Below are 22,171 nucleotides of genomic sequence, written 5' to 3'. Positions count from 1 at the left end.
CGGGCTGGGCTCCAGTGTGAGGGGGGGCCGGCCCGGGGGAGAGGGGCGGGGCCGGCTCGGGGGAGAGGGGCGGGGCCGGCCCGGAGGAGAGGGGCGGGGCCGGCCCGGAGGAGAGGGGCGGGGCCGGCCCGGAGGAGAGGGGCGGGGCCGCGGGCGATGGTCCCACCTACAACTCGGGCAGGGCGGGGAGGGCTCGGGGTGGGGCCGGGGCTCTGTGAGGCACTGCTGCAGATGTGGAAGTGTCTGAGCTGGAGATATGCAGAGAACATCTGAATTCCATACTTGCCCCTTGTGCAATGAAGAACTAAGTTGCACGCGAGGGGAGCAGTATTTATAAACTGTCTCCATATTTCCCTGTCATTCTGGCTGTTTGGATTTAGCCTGGGCTTATCAGCTAGATCATAAACAAGCCAACCCAGCTCCTGAACTCTCAATGAAATGCTTCTACAGACAGACAAGCTAGTAATGATTCCAAAGGAAAAATTGTAAATGAAGGCTAATGATTGCTGGGGAATTTCCTTAGGAACTTCCTTAGGAATGATGAACTTCACACACAGAATTTTGGAGGTGGAATCCAAATTTCAGCCTTGGGCACTTGCAGGAGAAGAGGGATCCTTATCCATAGCAAGGAAAGTCTGGTGCCCCAGTGTGTCAAGTGCTGACAGTGAACTGTCTAGGGAATGAGCAGCAAGTCCCCCCTGCCCTCACACTCAGAGCGGCAGCAGCCACAGGTGTCAGCTATGAGAATGATGAGGACAGGGAACAAAGACAGCTGGGTGCTGTAACGATGATGAGGGGGCGGGTCCTCCCGAGGCTGCTTTAAGAGGGGGTGCCTCAGCTCAGTTCCGCATGGAGCTGCTGGAAGAGAGAGGCTTATGGTGGCCTCCCAGGCATGTCTCATGGAGTGATGGTGAGAGCCTCTCATTGGGTCTGGGGGAGCAACTGGATGCACTTGGGTGTGGGGCTTTGCTTGAAGGAGGTGCTGGGGGGCAAACCTTTGTGCTAGACGGGGCAGCAGCCGGTGAGCCAGTGTGGGTTTGTACAGGGGACTTTCACCTTTTGCTTTTCAATTTTATCTTGCTAATCCCTCCCTGCTGCCCCTGAAAAAAATGGGGGTTATGAGGACAAAGGAAGTTTAAATTGAGGGAAGAAACTCCTGTTTTGTTATTGTCTGTGTTTAAATTGGTGAAAACCCCCCTTTGCCTAGGATTTTAATGAATAGTAGTATTTAAATGTGGTTTTTATTAAATATTATGGTTTTTGGTGGTATATAGTGTTTTGCTTTATTTTTTGGTTGTATTTATTAGATGTAATTTAGTTTTTGAGTGAAGATAACTTAATGGATGAGTTTGTTTGTATTTGAGATAGAATTAATTCGAGTAGCTTTTTAAATAGACTTCTGATAAATGTTATTGAGGTTTTGTTTTTATTTATTGTATGTAGGGATTCAGATTGGGTAGGGCTGGCTTGGGTGATGGAGATTTGGGTGTTTTGTTGGATGCAGCTTTTAATATTTAAAAGTTTTTTCTGTTTAGTTTTTTTAAGGTGGTTTTTACTATTTCACTGTGTAGATTTATTTTGTTTGTTGATGGTGTATGATAAGGGATACGGTCTATTTATTTAATGTTGTATTTCTTACTTCAGGTGTTGATCATGTTTTTTTTTTTAGACTGGGTTTTGTTGTTTGTTTTTTTTTATGGGGTATGATATGTTAAAGGATATGCTTTCTAAGGCTTACCATGGTGTAATGGGATGTAATATGAGGTACAGGGTCTGCTTTCAGTCATTTAGTGGTGTTTATTGTTATTGCGGTGAGTATGTAGTGTTTTGGTTGGTTTGAGGTAGTGTGATGTAGTTAATTTGTTAGGATTTTCTAATACATGTGGTTGGATTATTGTTTCTTTTATTGCAAGGGTTTATTCATTTGGTTTATTTGGTTGCAGTATATGTTTGATAGGTTCAGATAATTTGGGAGATACTGTTCATGGTTAAATTGATCTTTTGGTTTTGTGTGTATATATAGGTGATTTTTTTGTTTGGATGGTTTGAGGCATTATGGGTTTATTGAATTAGGAATAATATTTTTGGTGTTGTTAAGTTTATTTGTGATATTTTTATATTTGCGGCATGATTTGTTTGTTGTTTTGGTGGGTCTTATTTGTTTTATTTTTGCAAACATGGCAGTGATATGGTGGATTTTTTAGGTAGTTTTTTGGGGTAGTGACATTCCTGTTTTGTTGCGGTGTGGATTTTCTACTCTAAGTTTTCAAGCTAGCTTTCTATTTCATTTGTGTGTTATGATTTAAATTATACATACTGTTAGGTGTCAATCCTCTGTGCCCCTGCCTCTATTTCTAGAGCTTTCCCTGCCAGTCTTTCTTAAATCGATATATCATTTGCTGTTTCATATCATCACACTGCTTCTGCTATTCCCATTGGATTTTGTTCTGTACTCCCTGCCCTAAACCCCTCCCTGAGTGCATTTTCATTGGTTGCTTGCTTTGTATTGCCCTGTCTATAAAACGCACGGGAGGACACGTGCCCCCGGTCTTTGGGGTCCAGCTTTTAGTTGTTATGCTTCAGTTATACCTGTAATAAATCTCCTTAGTTTACCCCAAGACCCGTCTCGTCTTCACTTTGTCTCTGCGCGCATAGACTGGCTGAACCAGAGTCCCGGTGGGGAAGTGAGAGCTCCCCGGGGGAAGGTGTCGCACCCCTGAATGTCGCTGCGTGCCCTGGGGTTTAGGAAAACACGCACAGCGACACTGTTTACTAGTTTAGATTTTTTCATGTTGTTAATTAGTTTGGGTTTTTTAGTTATTTTATAGAGTAGTGGTTATTATTTATGAGTTAGTGTAGGTTTTTTTAGTTGTGTTTAGGGTCAGTTGTAGGTCAGTTTTGAGTTCAGCAAGTTGGATTGATTTATATCTTCTGCTAGTTTTTGTGATTTGCTGTGTGGAATTCTCTATGGTTGTTTCCAGTTTTTGTTCTATTTTTATGATGTGATAAGAATTGTTAGTGAAAAGACTCTAGTGTTCTTTGTTTGTATGGTGGAGTTTTTTAGTTTGTGTTCGTTTTTTGGTTTTTTTTTGTTAATGGTAATAAAGATTTTTTGGGGGGTTAATTTGTGATTACTTGAAAGATTTTAGGGACATTTAGGCTTTTTTATGTGGGTGTGCTGTATGAAGAGAGTAATTTATTTGTTTTATGTGATGTTGGTGGTGTGGTGGGTAGAGGGCCTTTTTGTAGTAGTTATTTTAAATGTTTGAGGGGTTTTGGCACTTTAGTTACAGTGGGACTTTTAAATTTTATTTTTAGTTAGTTTTTTTAGGTTTTATTACAGTTAACAGTTGTGATTTTTTTTGCTGTGTTAGTAATAGAAGTGGATTTTGATTTTGTATGTAGTGATGGGATTATTGTATATGGCATACTAGTGTTGACTGGGATTTAAATTTCTGTGGTTCTGATGTGTTAGGTTAATATGTTTATGTATTTCAAAACACATGGGATTTTGCTTTTTGTTTGGTTAGAGACAGGCCTTTTTAAGTTTGGGGAGGTTCTGGATGTATATTTGAGTTTTTTTAAAGGAATTGGACGAGGTATTATTTTCATTATATTTAGTAGTTTGATTATGGGTCATCAGAGTTGGCTTTTTTTGGTGCAATTTTTTTTGAGTTTTCTTTTTCAAAGTTCATGTATTTGTGTGGTTAGGGCAGTGGTGTTTCTGGTGTAACTCTAAGCATCCATTGTTGTTTGTGTGTTCCAGCTGCTCTGCTCGTATTACATTGAGACCCCCTTACAGAGCGGCAAACAGCTCTGCTGAGACCGTGCCCTGATGTTTGGTTTTCTTTGTGAGAGCTGACTGAGACACAGCAGCCCGGGGACAGCAGGGAATTCCCCAAGGGCAGGACGGCCTTCCTTTGCACCCGACGCAGATTCTCGTTCCCGGAAGTCCCAGAGATAAGTGGAGGGCTATGAGCCACAGAGGGGATGAAAGCAGGGTGCCGGGTGGGAACTCGCGGAGAGGGGTCTGGAGTCAGCTCTGCAGACCGGGATGGCCCAGATGTGACCCTTTAGGCCACATCGAGGGAAAGTCTCCGTTTTGATCACAGTGCTGAGGTGTGCAGGGCAGAGCAGTCCCAGGCCATGTGGAGTCACTTGTCTGTTGTGCACTCTGTGTCTTTTGGGCGTCTCACATGCAATGTCTTCTGCCTTAGCTCTTCAAGGAGCCTCTTGGAAACACCAGGCATCGTTCTTATTACCTCCCTATTCCTCAGCTCGGTGGCTTTGACTTGGGACCTCGCACGCACATCAGAATCACATCTCTCTTCAGAAGCATCCGGTCCCAGGTCTTTTCAGGTCTTGTTCTGAGCTGTACTGACAGCTGTGCACCGCAATGATCCATTGTGGCGGAGTAGGCATTGTAAGAATGCCGAGCTAGGTCGAGGTATCTGACCGTAGGTTTCTCGGGCATCCATCTTTGCGGTTCTCGGACGAAGCAGTTCTGCTGGCGTCTTCTTGCTGCCGGGTTCTTTGAGCGTCATCGGCTCTACATCGGTCTTACCTCGGTCATCTCCTTCCGCATTCTCTCGGCCCTCAGGGTCCTTCTTCTTGCCAAGCCTTTTCTCTCGCTGTTGCGTCCTTCTCGTTTGTGGTGTCCTGTGTCACGGGTGTTGGTGTGCGTTTGGCCCTGCGCTGCTCTGCCCTGCTGCGTAGCCTGGGTGTAGGGGTAATAGGGCATGTCCCGGGGACTTGAAGTTTGCAGTGTAGGGTGTAGTGGGAGCGTAGAGGGTATTTTTAGGTGGGCACAAGATGCCTGGAGGTTTTAAGTTATCCTGCAGTGCTCTGACTTTTGTACTGACTTTCAGATGCAGATGGATTAAATCTGTGGCAGAGGGCCCCATCCTGGGTGAGGGTGTTCTCCTCCTCCACTGCCTGAAGAAGAAGGTTGGTTGGTGTTGGTCTTGGCAGGGGAGGTGTGAATGGTGGCTACATTGCAGCATTGTTCTTTGTGTTTATTTTTAGGTACTAAAGCTGGGTATTGGCAGTAAAGGTCAATGAAGCAAGGTGAGCAGTGACTGGTGGATAGAAGCAGTTTTTATTGCTCAGGTCTTAATTTCTGGTGCAGCTCTAAGCATCCACTGTTGTTTTTTTATTTTAGTTGGTTCACTTGCTGGATGTCCCAGCCCTGGATGCCAGAGGCCAGATGGGTGTAAGCTTAAGGTACACTTGTGGCATACCTTAGTTGGACTGGGGAGGTTGCTGTTTCACACTGTTTCAGCATGCATTTTTGCTTGATTTCTTTGCAGGTGCTGCTGCTGCCCTAGGCATGCCAAGGAACGGAGGAGAGCAGGTGAGGGGGCATTTAGGCAGGGTCGCTCCTGGGCAAGGGGTTAAGCATGTACCTTTTCATTTTGCAGGTATCCTCCGGGCAGCCTCTGGAGTCGAATGTAGATCTAAGATGAGCCAGGACAGCAGTGTGGAGGAGACCTGGGGATTATTCTTCTGGAGGGGATCGTCACATTTTCATTTTCATGGTCCTAGGTGCCCTGTGGAGGTGCAGAGCTGATTTTGGATACGGCAGCACCGAAGCGGACACAGAGAATGTCTCGATGTTGACGGTCCTGATGCGTTCTTTTCAATCAAGAATGGATTTTGTCTACTCATCTCCTGAAAGATAAGTGTTGGGGCTGGTGGTCAGGAGCAGAGGAAAAACTTTTTCTGTTCTAGGAGGCAATTTAAAGTTAGCTGAGACGAGAGGGCTGTAGAGGGATGGACCATTTGGAAGTAAAGGGAGAGCATTTCTCCTCAGCCTCGTTGGAGCCTTCCCTGGCCAGGACAGTTCTGACCCCTCTCCGTGTTCTAGCGAGCTTTGTGGTGTCAGCTATCTTCAGGAGTGCACAGGGTTAGGGTGCACCAGGGGATGCCTGGCCCACCCTGGGATCCGTGTCCTAGGAGGAACCCAAGTTGCAGGTTGTACGGTTCAGCAGGGGCACTTGACAGTGACACACAGAGGCTGAGGGAGGGCTTGAGAGGGAAAGGACTCAAGGGCTAGAGAGCACAGAGTGAAAATAAGGGCTACAAGTTAGAATACAGATATATCAGCCCTCACAGCAGCCCCTCCCAACCCTTGTTGTTCTGAGAGTAGGTGCTGGCAGCAACCCTAATGCAGGACAATGCCAGAACTCGTGAGAAGTGCAGGCAGTAACCCTAAGGCTAGGGTGAGGCAGGAAGTGATAGTGGGGAGCAGCATCCGACAGGGTTGAGTATAACCGGGGGTTTCCCGCCCCAGCCCACCCTGCGATCGTCTGTCTCTCCGCAGCCGGGGATTGCTGCCTGTCCCCGCTCGAGGCGACGGTCGGCTGGGCTTCGTGGCCATTGCCACCGCAAAGAGCTCTTCAGCTCTGTCAGCCTCTGCCCTGACTCAGGGCCATGCTTCGGATAGGAAGGGCAAACTGTGGATGATGTGTCTCGCTTGCGGGACAACTCTTGGGACCCTAACGGTAAAGGCGCGTCCTCGGCTGCAAGCGTAGGGTTCTCGAGAAGTAGGGTTCAGCAGGGGCACTTGATAGTGACACACAGAGCCTGAGGGAGGACTTGAGAGGGAAAGGACTCAAGGGCTAGAGAGCACAGAGTGAAAATAAGGGCTATAGCCAGGGATACAAGTTAGAATACAGATATACCTGCCCTCACAGCATCCCTCCCAACACCCCTGTTTTTCTGAGAGTAGGTGCCGGCAGCAACCCTAATGCAGGACAGTGCCAGAACTCCTGAGAGGTGCAGGCAGTAAGCTGAAGGCTAGGCGAGGCAGAAAGCAGCAGTGGGGTTGTGGATTCCCCTGGGTTTTTTATTAACAGGATATGCCCACCATGGGATCTGTGTCCTGCTCTGGTGAGTGGTCACTGCCCCAAAAACGCGATGAGGACTTTGGCTCTGCAAGTTTGAGCCTCTGAGCGTTGCTAAATCTATTATTCAATGACCCAGGCATTCATAGAAGACAGTGAGTAGCAAAGGGGCAGGTGTTGGTAATTGTGCTGCCAAGGCCTTGTGTTCACATTTGGTTTCCTTTATTGTAGCCGCCTGAGAGACGACAGCCCGGTACCAGTGGGAAATTCCTCAAGGGCGAGGCGGCCTCGTTTTGCACCCGATGCCGATTGGCGTTCCCAGACATCAAAGAGATAAGTGGAGGGCTGTGAGCCACAGAGGGGGCTGAAAGCGGGGTGGCCAGTCAGGAGTCAGCAGGAGGGTTTTTTGAGTCAGATTTGCAGTCTGGGATGGCCAAGATGTGGCCCCTTAGGGACCTAAAGGGAAAGTCTCACTTGATCGAAGTGCTGAACTGTGCAGGGCAGAGCAGTCCCAGGCCATGTGGAGTCACTTGTCTGTTGTGCACTCTGTGTCTTTTGGGCGTCTCACATGCAATGTCTTCTGCCTTAGCTCTTCAAGGAGCCTCTTGGAAACACCAGGCATCGTTCTTAATACCTCCCTATTCCTCAGCTCGGCACCTTTGACACTCGGGACCTCGCACGCACATCAGAATCGCATCTCTCTTCAGAAGCATCCGGTCCCAGGTCTTTTCAGGTCTTGTTCTGAGCTGTACTGGCAGCTGTGCACAGCAGTGATCCCTTATGGCGGATTAGGCCTCGTAAGAAGGCCGAGCTAGGTCGAGGTATCTGACCGTAGGTTTCTCGGGCATCCATCTTTGCGGTTCTCGGACGAAGCAGTTCTGCTGGCGTCTTCTTGCTGCTGGGTTCTTCGAGCCTCATCGGCTCACCATCGGTCTTACCTCGATCGCCTGCTTTCACATTTTCTTGATCCTTAGTCATTCTGGATCATTCATCTTGCCGAGCCTTTTCTCTCGCTGTTGCGTCCTTCTCGTTTGTGGTGTCCTGTGTCACGGGTGTTGGTGTGTGTTTGGCCCTGCGCTGCTCTGCCCTGCTGCGTAGCCTGGGTGTAGGAGTAATAGGACATGTCTTGGGGACTTGAATTTTGCAGTGTAGGGTGTAGTTGGAGCGTAGAGGGTATTTCTAGATGAGCACAAGATGCCTGGAGCTTTTAAGTTATCCTGCAGCGCTCTGACTTTTGTGCTAACTCTCTTTAAGCTGCGGATGGATTAGATCCATGGCAGAGGGCCCCATTCCAGGTGAGGGGCTCTGCCCCATGCAGGTCAGTCACCATTTGTCTTCAGAGGGGCAGCGTAAATGGTGGCTGTGTTACAGCGCTGTTCTTTGCATTTGTTTTTAGGAAGCATGGCTGGATAGCGGCAGCCAAGGTGAAGCAAACAAGGTGAGCGTTGATTGGTGGACAGAATCAGTTGCTGTTGCTCAAGTCTCTCTTGATGGTGTAACTGTAAGTGTCCATTATGGTGTGTTTTAGGGGGTCCACTCGCATCACGCCGAACTCCGCTCAGCGACCGGACGACGGAGCTGCTTCGCCTCTCTCGTGAGCCGTCGGGGAGCACGACAGGACTCCGTGATGAAGCCTCCATCTTCTCCGTTTGAAGGTGCCGTCCGGACTGCGGTAAGGGCCGAGGCGTTGCGGTGGGTCGGGGAGGTAGGGAGGAGGAGCGAGGGTCCACTCAAGTTTCAGCCGTGCCGCATCACCTCGTCTCCTCTTAAGCCAGGTATACCCTGTGACCTTGGCGTGGGGCTCAAGGATCCGGGCCTTTTCGGGAGATGGTGAGTAGCAGAATTGTCAGGTGTTGGCAGTAGTGCTGCCAAGGCCACGTGTTCACGTTTGGTTTCCTTTATTCTAGCCGCCTGAGAGACGACAGCCCGGTACCAGCGGGAAATTCCTCAAGGGCGAGGCGGCCTTGTTTTGCACCCGATGCCGATTGGCGTTCCCAGACATCAAAGAGATAAGTGGAGGGCTGTGAGCCACAGAGGAGTTGAAAGCGGGGTGGCCGGTTGGGTTTTTTGAGTCAGATTTGCAGTCTGGGATGGCCAAGATGTGGCCCCTTGGCCTACTAAAAGGTAAAGTCTCACTTTTGATAGCAGTGCTGAACTGTGCAGGGCAGAGCAGTCCCAGGCCATGTGGAGTCACTTGTCTGTTGTGCACTCTGTGTCTTTTGCGTGTCTTGCCTTTCGTGTCGTTGTCCCTACAAGGGGCCTTTTGGAAACCCTGGCTTGTGTCTTAGCATTTGTAATCTCTGCGTTCCTCAGCTCGGTGGCTTTGACTCGGGACCTCGCACGCACATCAGAATCACATCTCTCTTCAGAAGCATCCGGTCCCAGGTCTTTTCAGGTCTTGTTCTGAGCTGTACTGACAGCTGTGCACCGCAATGATCCATTGTGGCGGAGTAGGCATTGTAAGAATGCCGAGATAGGTCGAGGTATCTGACCGTAGGGTTCTCGGGCATCCATCTTTGCGGTTCTCGGACGAAGCAGTTCTGCTGGCATCTTCTTGCTGCCGGGTTCTTTGAGCCTCATCGGCTCTACATCGGTCTTATCTCGGTCATCTCCTTCCGCATTCTCTCGGCCCTCAGGGTCCTTCTTCTTGCCGAGCCTTTTCTCTCGCTGTTGCGTCCTTCTCGTTTGTGGTGTCCTGCATCACGGGTGTTGGTGTGCGTTTGGCCCTGCGCTGCTCTGCCCTGCTGCATAACCTGGGTGTAGGGGTAATAGGACATGTCCCGGGGACTTGAAGTTTGCAGTGTAGGGTGTAGTGGGAGCGTAGAGGGTATTTTTAGGTGGGCACAAGATGCCTGGAGCTTTTAAGTTATCCTGCAGCGCTCTGACTTTTGTCCTAAATTTTTTTCAGATGCGGATGGATTTTCCCCTGGCAGAGCACCCCAAGGAGGAAACGGTTGTGGGTGAGAGACTTGCACACTGAAGGTACCTTGGAAAATGTGTAGCTTTGTCCTGGATTTTGGGGTTTTTTAAAATTTTCTACAAGGTTTTAAATATGAGCTTGTTAGAATTTAATGGTAAGGACTGAAAACGGGTTGGCTGCCAAGTTATACATAACAAAGTCAACTTTTTTGAATATCTGTGAGGCTTCTATTTTGTTTCTGAGACTTTCCTTTTTTGCTGACTTTTGCTCTCACTCTCACGTCTTTCCCTTTCGCTCTCACTCTCACTTCTTTCCCTTTCGCTCTCACTCTCACTTCTTTCCCTTTCGCTCTCACTCTCACTCCTTTCCCTTTCGCTCTCACTCTCACTTCTTTCCCTTTCGCTCTCTTTCTCTCTCTCTCTAACTTTCTGTTTCTCTCTCTCTCTCTCTCTCTCTCTAACTTCATTTCTGTTTCTGTCTTTTTCTAGTTCTCTCTCTAACTTTATTTCTCTTTCTCTCTATTTCTAGTTCTCTCTCTAACTTTATTTCTCTTTCTCTCTATTTCTAGTTCTCTCTCTAACTTTAACTTTATTTCTCTCTATTTCTAGTTCTCTCTCTAACTTTAACTTTATTTCTCTCTATTTCTAGTTCTCTCTCTAACTTTATTTCTCTCTCACTCTCCCTCTTTTTCTCTTTCGCTCTCACTCTCCCTCTTTTTCTCTTTCGCTCTCACTCTCCCTCTTTTTCTCTTTCGCTCTCACTCTCCCTCTTTTTCTCTTTCGCTCTCACTCTCCCTCTTTTTCTCTTTCGCTCTCACTCTCCCTCTTTTTCTCTTTCGCTCTCACTCTCACTTCTTTCCCTTTCGCTCTCACTCTCACTTCTTTCCCTTTCGCTCTCACTCTCACTTCTTTCCCTTTCGCTCTCACTCTCACTTCTTTCCCTTTCGCTCTCTTTCTCTCACTTCTTTCCCTTTCGCTCTCTTTCTCTCACTTCTTTCCCTTTCGCTCTCTTTCTCTCACTTCTTTCCCTTTCGCTCTCTTTCTCTCTCTCTCTAACTTCATTTCTGTTTCTGTCTATTTCTAGTTCTCTCTCTAACTTTATTTCTCTCTCTCACTTTATTTCTAGTTCTCTCTCTAACTTTATTTCTCTCTCTCACTTTATTTCTAGTTCTCTCTCTAACTTTATTTCTCTCTCTAACTTTATTTCTCTCTCTCACTTTATTTCTAGTTCTCTCTCTAACTTTAACTTTATTTCTCTCTCACTCTCCCTCTTTTTCTCTTTCGCTCTCACTCTCACTTCTTTCCCTTTCGCTCTCACTCTCACTTCTTTCCCTTTCGCTCTCTTTCTCTCTCTTCTTTCCCTTTCGCTCTCTTTCTCTCTCTCTCTCTAACTTTCTGTTTCTCTCTCTCTCTCTCTCTCTCTCTAACTTCATTTCCGTTTCTCTCTCTCTCACTTTATTTCTAGTTCTCTCTCTAACTTTATTTCTCTTTCTCTCTATTTCTAGTTCTCTCTCTAACTTTAGTTCTCGTTCTCTCTATTTCTAGTTCTCTCTCTAACTTTAGTTCTCGTTCTCTCTATTTCTAGTTCTCTCTCTAACTTTAGTTCTCGTTCTCTCTATTTCTAGTTCTCTCTCTAACTTTAGTTCTCGTTCTCTCTATTTCTAGTTCTCTCTCTAACTTTAGTTCTCGTTCTCTCTCTAACTCTATTTCTAGTTCTCTCTATTTCTCGTTCTCTCTCTAACTTTATTTCTCGTTCTCTCTATTTCTCGTTCTCTCTCTAACTTTATTTCTCGTTCTCTCTATTTCTCGTTCTCTCTCTAACTTTATTTCTCGTTCCCTCTATTTCTCGTTCTCTCTCTAACTTTATTTCTCTCTATTTCTCGTTCTCTCTCTAACTTTAACTTTATTTCTCTCTATTTCTAGTTCTCTCTCTAACTTTAACTTTATTTCTCTCTATTTCTAGTTCTCTCTCTAACTTTAACTTTATTTCTCTCTATTTCTAGTTCTCTCTCTAACTTTAACTTTATTTCTCTCTATTTCTAGTTCTCTCTCTAACTTTATTTCTCGTTCTCTCTATTTCTAGTTCTCTCTCTAACTTTATTTCTCCTTCTCCAGCGCCCAGCCTGGACTTGCTCTGTGGGGGGGCCTGTTCCATCTGCCTGAACCAAGGACATCCTGCCCAGGTTTGACACTTGACTCCCGTTGTTTTTCCTCTTGCAGGCAGCTGGCAAAAGAGGAGAGAGCCCCTGCGAGGCAGAGCCCCTGGAATGCCCTGTCCCGGTCTGAGGTTCCCACTTTTCTCTCCAACTCCCGGAGAATTGCTGGAGCAGAACCAGAGAGAGTCCATTTTATTTCCTGCCTTTTCCAATAAACGGTGACTTTCAGCTGGAGTGTGTTCCTGGTGTCATCCTCCTCCTCCTCCTCCCTGGATTTGTAAATAAATGTCCTGATTTTGGCCAAGGAGAATTTTGTTGTTCCAGGCATTGTGGCTCTTTTGTTTCATTGAAACTTCCCAACTCTGCTGAGACTTTGAGATGTCAAATACAAGTAAGACTGGAGTTTCTTGGGATTGTTACTCACACAAAATAGGGATCCTTCTTGGACAGGAGTAACTTGACGTGTTTAATGCCGCTTCCCTTTAAAATCAGAGCAGGGGAAGCAGATTTGAAATCATCATTCCATGAACTTGCACCAAATTCCTCCAAAGCTGCAAAAGTTTTCCTTGTTAGAAATTCCTGAGCTTGTTTTCCAGGCAAGCTGGGATTTAGATGTTCTTTGTTCCTTGGATTTGCTGGTTTTCCTCTCTCTCATTTTAGTAAAGGATTTTTTTTTTTCATATTTTCCATGCTGATTGGAATTTTTGTACTGCTCAGGGCACATTGCCAAGGAAATGTACCAATTTCATGTTGGTAAATCAGGCATTGTTCAGCACCATATGCCCACAAGTCTGTAAATTCCCAGGGAAACTTGCTAAGTGTTGAATTGCCATAATGAATCTCTTTGTAAAGTTGATTATACTTTTTTATTTTTAATTACTTTGAATTTTTTATGTAGGGTTTTTTTTTAATAAGTGAGGTCTTTTTGTATTTTTAAATTTTTTCTTTCAAAAATTTTCCTTTGTAATTTTTCCTTTGTAATTTTTCCTTTGTAATTTTTCTCCTTTTTATTTTTTCCTTTTTATTTTTTCCTTTTTATTTTTTCCTTTTTATTTTTTCCTTTTTATTTTTTCCTTTTTATTTTTTCCTTTTTATTTTTTCCTTTTTATTTTTTCCTTTTTTTTTCCTTTTTATTTTTTTCCTTTTTAATTTTTCCTCTTTTTTTCTCTCTTTAACGTTTTCCTTTTTAATTTTTTCCTTTTTATTTTTTTCCTTTTTAATTTTTTCTTTTTTAATTTTTTCCTTTTTATTTTTGCTTTTTATTTCTAATTTTTCCTTTTTAACTTTTTAATTTTATTTGTTTCTGTGTTTTACTTGAAATTTTATTTGAAAACTTTTTTTTTTTTCTTCATGTTTTCTTTGTGTTGGTGTGTTTTGTTTTGCTTTGGTTTGGTTTGGTTTGGTTTTTTGCTCTCTCTCTACTCTTTTATCTACTTTTTTATAGCCCAAGTATGTAGAAGTTTGGCTGGTGGGAACAGAGGAGGTGACAAATGAAATCCATGTCCACTCCACGTCCGGATAGAATTGAGAGTGCAGCTAGAGAAATCTCTGTATTTTCTGCTAAATTAGAAATCCTGAACAGAGAAAGCTCTAAAGACCAAGGGGCCTTCTTTTTTCTTTTTCCTTTTTCCCCCGAACAATTCTCATTGTAGCCATTTACAGGATCAGGAACATTACCTTGAAGTCGAGGTGTATTTCACAGGTAGCGAGAAAACAAAGTAGACTTGATCTTGTAACTCTCATTGTTTAGTAACAAAGAAATCCAAAACAAAACAAACAACATAAAAAAAAAAAAAAAATCCACCAACCCCACAAAAGAACAGAGAAAGAGAAATTATACCAATATTATTTTAATTTAAAACCACTTTCTCCCTTAGAAAACCAGGCTAATGTAATTCTGCTTAATTGGGGTGCTGTCGTGTTTAGGTTACTGAATTAATAGAGTTTAAAACATACAGCAATAAACACGAATTTTAAAAACTAAGTACAAAAATATGAATATATATAATAAAACAAATATAAATATGAAAAATAATATCGTAAGTAAATGCAATCTATAATATTTCTCATTACTTATATTATATACAGTAGTCTATATATTACATCCATAGATATGACTAGAAAAAAGACATGGTAATTATCAATATTAAAATAATAAATGTAAAGAAATAATGGAATAGAGCTTAAAACAGAGGGGGTTTTTTGGTTTGAATTTGCTTGGTGGCAGGGGTTCTCTTTTAAGCGGCGGCCGGGTGTCTTTCGGGGCGTTTCTTTTAGGGGGTTTCTGTGCACGTTCTCTTCGGGGGTCCCTGTCTGCTGTGGACACAGCGCGGTACTGCAGCTCTGCCCCGGGCCCGTCCCAGTGCTGCCGCCTTGTGGACACAGCGCGGTACTGCAGCTCTGCCCCGGGCCCGTCCCAGTGCTGCCGCCTTGTGGACACAGCGCGGTGCTGCAGCTCTGCCCCGGGCCCGTCCCAGTGCTGCCGCCTTGTGGACACAGCGCGGTACTGCAGCTCTGCCCCGTGCCCGTCCCAGTGCTGCCGCCCTGTGGACACAGCGCGGTACTGCAGATGTTCATCCCAGGGGAGTTGCTGGCTTGGCTAGAATTGGTTTCCCAGTAAAACTGGGGGTTGTCTAGAAAACCTGAATTTGTGGGAGGCACTGGGTTTGTTTTCCCTATCCCTGCATCACAGTCAAGAACACTCCTGGAGCTGTGTTAGGCAGTGGAAGGAGGGGAGAGCTGCATTTATTGAATTCCTTTGTTGTTGTTATTGTTGTATTTTTTCATGCTATTTTATTTTATTGTGTTTTAGATTTTCATGTTTTTTTATTTTGACTTTTAAAAAATATTTTAATGTTTCCTCAAATTTTTAATTTTTCGATTTTTAGTTTACTTTTATATTTTATAGTTATGATTTCACTTTTTATTTTATTTTCAATACCTTTTAAATTTTTATTTAGATTTATGTTTTATTTTTATGTTTGCGGTTGTTTTGTATTTTTTAATGTTTCCTTAGTAATTTTTCCTTTGTCATTTTTTCCTTTGTCATTTTTTCCTCTATAATTTTTTCCACTATAATTTTTTCCTTTTTAATTTTTTATTTTTTATTTTTCTCTTTTTAATTTTTCTCCTTTTTAATGTTTTCCTTTCTAATTTTTTCCTTTCTGATTTCTCCTTTCTCGATTTTGTCAGGCACCCCCCTTTAAAACCGGGGTGCCTTCGGCCGTGCCACAACAAAGATGGCGGCCCAACAGGAAATGGTTTCAGCCACAAACAAGATGGCAGCCGGAAGTATGGGCAGCCACCTAATGCCCCGCTCAAGATGGCGGCTCGTCGAGCCGCCTTCGACCTTCCAAAGACGGCGGCCAAAAAAGGCGGGAAAACACAAGGACCACCCATGGGCGTCGACCCAACTGCCTGCGCCCGACCCCGAAAACGGCGCCGCTCAGGAACAATTTTCAGCGTCGCTTCCCGGCGCGAGGGAGCTGTGTGCCCGCTGTGCCGCGCCGCGGTGCGGTTGCGGCAGCCATTTTGGTGAGGCGCCTGAGTAACCAGCTACCCGGGGCCTTCGGGGGTGCCACAAAAAAGATGGCGGCTCTACCGGATGTGTCTTCACCACAACCAAGATGGCGGCTACAACGGGCGGAAGTAACGTTTATATAGGGTTTATATAGGGTTTGGACCCTATAGCCGCGGCCGAACCAAGGCTCTGCTGCAGGTGTATTCGAGACATCTTTCCTCTTTGTTTGACAGAAGGAAGAGGGGAAAAAAAAAAAAAAAAAAAAAAAAAAAAGAGGAAGAAAAAACGGGAGCAGTTCCGGGGCGGTCCCGGGGCGGTCCCGGGGCGGTGTGCGCCGTCACTGCCGCCTTCTCGGCGGGCGATTCCAAGGCGCTGTCGGGCTCTCTGCCGGCCGGTCGGCGGGCGGGCGGCCGGGACGCGATGGCGCTGTGCCCGGAGCTGGAGCGCTCGCTGTCGCTGCTGCAGCCGGGCGCCGACCGGGCCCAGCAGCAGCAGGAGCGGCGGGCGGACGCGGCCCCCACGCCCATGGTGTTCATGTGCGCCGGCTGCGGGCGCCCCGTGGGCGACACCCGCACCTGGGGTTCAGTGTCGAGGACAGCGGTCCCATCCTGCTGCGCAGTGAGTACCAGCGCTGCCACCCCCGTGCCGCCGCGGTCGCTGCCGCCGTGCCTCCTGCCCTGCCTCCCGCCGCAGCTGCGGCCGCCAGCGTCGCCGCGGACCCGGGGCGGAAGGGCTCCGAGCTCCCCGGAGAGTGCGGATGGTGAGGGCCGGGCCTGGCTGGACACAGTCCCGGGGGAGTCGGGGTTCCCGGCGCTGGGGACCGGCAAAGGGCCCGGAGCGCTCGTGTGGCCCGAGAGCCCCTGGAGCACTTATCTGGGGTGGGCTGTACAAGCCGCGTATGGCCTAAGGGAGAGGGATTTCTCACAAGGACATGTAGTGATGGACAAGGGAGGCAGCTTTAGATTAAATGTCGGGAAGAAATTTTTCCCTGCGAGGGCGGTGAGGCCGTGGTACAGGTTCCCCAGAGAAGCTGTGGCTGCCCCTGTGTCCCTGGAAGTGCCCAAGGCCAGGTTGGACGGGGCTTGGAACACCCTGGGATAGTGGAAGCTGTCCCTGCCCAGGGCCGGGGGTGGAATGGGGTGAGCTTGAAGGCCCCTTCCACAATTCAGCGATTCTGATGGTCTTGGTCTTGCTGAGGTTAGCCAGCCTGAGGAGCTGATGCAAATTCAGGCTAAAAGATGAGTGCTCATCATTTACACTGTGTAAAGCATGAATGAAAGGTTAAAAAAGTTCTAATGCATGATTTAAAATTTTTTTTTTATTTTTAAGAAAAGGGATGGGGAGAGGTGCCTCCTTTTATTTTCTTCTGAATAAATGTTATTCCTTGCTTGCAGCATGGTAGAAACCCTACTCTGCTCTGGCTGCTCCAGGACCCTTGGCAGCAGATACATGCACGCCTCAAGGCATCTCGACTGCAAGAGGGATTTGTTCTGTGTCCGTACTGACTCTGTTGAAAGGTAAGTGCAGAATGTTTATGGGTCAGCCTGCCAGCTCCACTGCACTCACCAGGCATGGCACTGAGGGTGCTCCTGTTACATCTCTGGCAAGGCTGGAGGGAGCGTCTTCTGCTGCTCTGTCCCACGGTGGTTTTCTGTATTGGTGCTGTTGGCATCCCAGTGCTCAGCTGTAGGGAACATCACCTGTGTAAGGCACATCCTAGAAAAAGAACCAAAACAAACCAACCTGGCCTGCCTTTTGTGTGGGAAGTTGCATTCCAGCCCAGAAAATATCACCAGGTCCAGGGCACTGGAGGGTTCCTTCGCATTTGATTGGAAGAGTTCACAAACCAAGCACCAAAGAGGCCTGGCTGGAGCCTGTTAGGGGTCCGCATGATCAGCAGGGAGTGTGGCCAGAGGGGCTCGGGCAGGACTTGGGGTGGCTCTGCCCTGTGCTGGCCACATCTGCTCTGTCCTTGCTAAGATGGGCAAAGGCAACTCTGACAACTGAGTACGTGCTTGAGACTCTCACTCAGCTGTCTTAAAATCTGTCTGGAAAATGAAAGTGTGCTCGGGTTTAGTTGGTTTATAGCACTTCAAAGGGGTTATTAAAAACTGTATCCTCAATTAAGGCTCCGCACCAGAGTCCTTTTGTGCAGGCATTGTTCTAATAGACAGTGGTTGTTCATCTGGACTGGTATTAATGTCTCTTTTTTTTTTCTGAAGTTCCCATTTATTTTGCTGTATTGCTGTGGATATTCACCCTCGTACTCTGGACAGTGGTTTGGGGATTTTTTTCCTTCATTCCACCACTAGAATACTTTTTTTATTGCATGGCAGTAAAATTCTCTAAAGCAGTAACCTGGCTGCAGAATGGCATTTTCTGGCAAAGGGATGCTGCTTCTGCCAGCCAGCACTGCACTGTTCTTGGTGTCTTGGTGCCATTTTTCACTGTATCCCGTATTCCCAGAATCCAGGGCTATCTCTCAGGGTTCTGAAGGAGTGCTGTATTTGGATTTTTGGCTTCAGTGTGGGAAGTGCATGATGTAACCTGTGGCATCTCAGCTCTAGGCCAGGAACCCTGGAAAAGCAAGCTCTCATTCACGAGGAGCCGCTTCCTCTCGAAAGTCCAGCTGTCTTGCAAGAGGTGCCGCACAGGGTGAGATTTAACCTTACATCATTCTTTGTTGAAATCACCTCTGAGAAGTCTTAATATGCTTCAATGGTTTCTGCAGAACAGCTTATTCCACCCAGAGCAATTCAGTGCATTGTAACATGTACTGGACTGCTTCCTGTAATTGCTGTCTTGTGCTCTGCAAGACTTTTAGCCACTTTTCCTTCAGTTTTCTTGGTAGTTAGCATTTTCTGTTTATCAAGCACAGCATTAGGTTCCTATTTCTGTCTCAGAAATTTGATATGATGTTTCTAGTTAGTTCCGATTCACTTCTCTAGATCTTCATTTAACTTTTAGCCATGTTTCTTCTGCCTCCTGTGGAAATGGACTTAATGCTTTTGCTGTAACTTTATCTTGAAATATTAATCACAAATTAATCATGGTAAATCAGGTTGATGTTTTGCTCTACTAAAATCTTGTGACTGCAGGTCGGAAGAGTTGGGAGCGAACAGCCTGAGGAAGTGGACTGTGGAAGCTGAAGGTTGTCCAGCCAAAGCTGAGTGTGTGGCTCTGACACTGACCAAGGCTGGAAAGAGTTACTGTGTGGACAGAGAATGTTAGAACCAGGTGAGCTTTCACAGGATGAAAGGAGCGAGGAGAGAATCGAATGGAAAGAATTGCTGAGATCAGGTTTGAGCCCTTTCTTTGGGTTTGGGATTTGTTTTGGTTTTTTTGTTACCCAACACTGCTTAGCATTACTACTGTGAGATTTAAAGTTTTCTCCAAAAACTCAGAATGAATTTCCCCACTCTGCCCCACTGGTAGGCACCGCATCTCTTAGAAAAGCTCCTACCCACCATCTTCACTGCCCCAGTTTGAAGTAGTGCTCCAGTTTAGCCCGTAGTAATGGGTCTTACATCCCTTTCTGTTCAGGTAACTACACCATTTTGTTATTGACATATCTGCCAGAGGAGCCTACATTACTCCAGTGTAATTTGTGAGGCAGTTTCTGCTCTAACAAGTTTTTGAATGCTGCTCAACTGCAAGAGAGCTCCTTCTGGATGTTTGAAGGTGACAGAAGAGATGGTCGCATCCCAGGAGCTTGATTTTGGAATGTTTAATGGAATTGGCCCAGTAGCTTTTACTTGTGGGCTTTGCAAGTCTGCCCACAGCAGGTCCAGCCTGTGCTTCAACTTAGAGCCCTCAGTGGGCAGGGAAATGGACCTTGGAGAGATTGTTACAGCTCTACTTAACGCTTTCTGAATTGGGATGATTTTCTGGAAGTAGGCTGTCCATTCTGACCCATTTTCTTCTCTCTCCTTGCAGACTGTAGCTGCTAAAAGGCTGAGGTGAGACCAGGATCTGCAAAATCTCTGACTCTCCATGTCTTCCCAAGGCTGAAGCCGTGTTTGCTGTCAATGACAACCCAGTGGAAGATGCTAAAGACTGAAAACTTTGGGGTTTTTCCCCTGAATCCCACGACACTCTCTGCAGCTGTGCCCTGCATATCTCTTAAAAGAGTTTCCGGCTTTAGAAGGGTTTTACCCTGTGCAATATTGATCTATAAGTCAATGAAAAAGAATCTTACTGTATCAATGTGATGTTACTTGGTTTGAGTTGTTTAATTAAAGCATATCATTGATAAGGGGTTTGAGAATCCCTTGGACGGCCCTTGGGGCTGGCAGCTCTGATTTATTTTCTCTTCATTCCTTTAATGTCGTTCAATTATTTCTTAAGCAATTACTGCAATTTGGATATCCAGTAAGGACAGCAGCATTCCCACTCTGCTGGATTGGGAAATCCAAGCCCAATTCCTTGGAGAGATTGAGGGGATGGGGAGCTGAGCCTCAGGCTGGGTTTTGACAGTGGGAATTCGGTGAGGAAGAAAGAAGAGAGATTTCCCCAAAAAGGGGTTTAGGCCAGTTCTGCTGGCTTTGGGTGCCTCTACCTCCCAAAAATCCTCCTGGTTCAACAGGACTTGAAGAAGCAGCAGGATGTGCTAGGGGCCTGTGCTGAGACCCCCAAACCCTGGTCAGGGAGGCTGGGAAGTGTCAGCTCCAGAGGAACACCAGAGAGGGGCTACGCTGGGACGCCTCAAATTGCAGCCAGAGATGCTGGGCACTGCTGCACCTTTGGGACACTGCAGCGAGGCTCCACTGCCTGATGCAGAGAGCTGTCCCATTATTGTTTGTCGTGCTTAGAAGCGGGCAGGTCATTCCAGCTGCACGGGTTGAAAAGCCCAGGGGAGCAGGTGGAGTCGCAGACGATCACACAGAAGCCAAGCTGGGAGAGGAAATGAGCTGTGCCACAGATTTCTTTTTCCCCAATGCCCCAGCACAGCCCCGGCTGCGGGCGGATCAAGAGCGGCTCGGCCCCAGTGCCCGGCCCGGAGCGGCTCCTGCCGCCCGCCGCCATCCCGGTCCCAGTCCCGGCCCCAACGCCGCCCCGGTGCTCCGGCCCCCAGACGCACAGCCCGCCCGCCGGGGGAGAGGCGGCTGCTCTCGGGACCCCCAGCCGACACCGAGAGGAGCCGAACGAGAAACCCCCAGTCCCACTCCCGGCTCTGCCTCAGTGCCCCGAGCTCCGCCCAGCCCGGGAGCAGCCCGGGCTGGGCTCCAGTGTGAGGGGGGGGCCGGCCCGGGGGAGAGGGGCGGGGCCGGCTCGGGGGAGAGGGGCGGGGCCGGCCCGGAGGAGAGGGGCGGGGCCGGCCCGGAGGAGAGGGGCGGGGCCCGCTCGGAAGAGAGGGGCGGGGCCGGCCCGGAGGAGAGGGGCGGGGCCGCGGGCGATGGTCCCACCTACAACTCGGGCAGGGCGGGGAGGGCTCGGGGTGGGGCCGGGGCTCTGTGAGGCACTGCTGCAGATGTGGAAGTGTCTGAGCTGGAGATATGCAGAGAACATCTGAATTCCATACTTGCCCCTTGTGCAATGAAGAACTAAGTTGCACGCGAGGGGAGCAGTATTTATAAACTGTCTCCATATTTCCCTGTCATTCTGGCTGTTTGGATTTAGCCTGGGCTTATCAGCTAGATCATAAACAAGCCAACCCAGCTCCTGAACTCTCAATGAAATGCTTCTACAGACAGACAAGCTAGTAATGATTCCAAAGGAAAAATTGTAAATGAAGGCTAATGATTGCTGGGGAATTTCCTTAGGAACTTCCTTAGGAATGATGAACTTCACACACAGAATTTTGGAGGTGGAATCCAAATTTCAGCCTTGGGCACTTGCAGGAGAAGAGGGATCCTTATCCATAGCAAGGAAAGTCTGGTGCCCCAGTGTGTCAAGTGCTGACAGTGAACTGTCTAGGGAATGAGCAGCAAGTCCCCCCTGCCCTCACACTCAGAGCGGCAGCAGCCACAGGTGTCAGCTATGAGAATGATGAGGACAGGGAACAAAGACAGCTGGGTGCTGTAACGATGATGAGGGGGCGGGTCCTCCCGAGGCTGCTTTAAGAGGGGGTGCCTCAGCTCAGTTCCGCATGGAGCTGCTGGAAGAGAGAGGCTTATGGTGGCCTCCCAGGCATGTCTCATGGAGTGATGGTGAGAGCCTCTCATTGGGTCTGGGGGAGCAACTGGATGCACTTGGGTGTGGGGCTTTGCTTGAAGGAGGTGCTGGGGGGCAAACCTTTGTGCTAGACGGGGCAGCAGCCGGTGAGCCAGTGTGGGTTTGTACAGGGGACTTTCACCTTTTGCTTTTCAATTTTATCTTGCTAATCCCTCCCTGCTGCCCCTGAAAAAAATGGGGGTTATGAGGACAAAGGAAGTTTAAATTGAGGGAAGAAACTCCTGTTTTGTTATTGTCTGTGTTTAAATTGGTGAAAACCCCCCTTTGCCTAGGATTTTAATGAATAGTAGTATTTAAATGTGGTTTTTATTAAATATTATGGTTTTTGGTGGTATATAGTGTTTTGCTTTATTTTTTGGTTGTATTTATTAGATGTAATTTAGTTTTTGAGTGAAGATAACTTAATGGATGAGTTTGTTTGTATTTGAGATAGAATTAATTCGAGTAGCTTTTTAAATAGACTTCTGATAAATGTTATTGAGGTTTTGTTTTTATTTATTGTATGTAGGGATTCAGATTGGGTAGGGCTGGCTTGGGTGATGGAGATTTGGGTGTTT

General features: G+C 47.0%; 1 long non-coding RNA gene across 1 annotated transcript; it reads left to right on the top strand.

Annotated features, from left to right (window-relative positions):
- Nucleotides 1-185: 185 nt before the first annotated feature.
- Nucleotides 186-12,230, top strand: LOC134550674 (uncharacterized). The gene is made up of 2 exons (XR_010080393.1): nucleotides 186-9,827; nucleotides 11,985-12,230. It is a non-coding gene; the product is annotated as an uncharacterized LOC134550674 (long non-coding RNA).
- The last annotated feature ends 9,941 nt before the right edge of the window (nucleotides 12,231-22,171 follow it).

This window comes from Prinia subflava, chromosome 5 (assembly GCF_021018805.1).
Source record: "Prinia subflava isolate CZ2003 ecotype Zambia chromosome 5, Cam_Psub_1.2, whole genome shotgun sequence".
In the NCBI taxonomy this organism is placed as follows: Eukaryota; Metazoa; Chordata; class Aves; order Passeriformes; family Cisticolidae; genus Prinia; species Prinia subflava.
Note: the sequence above shows the minus strand (reverse complement) of the source record. Positions and strands in the feature narration are given on the sequence as shown.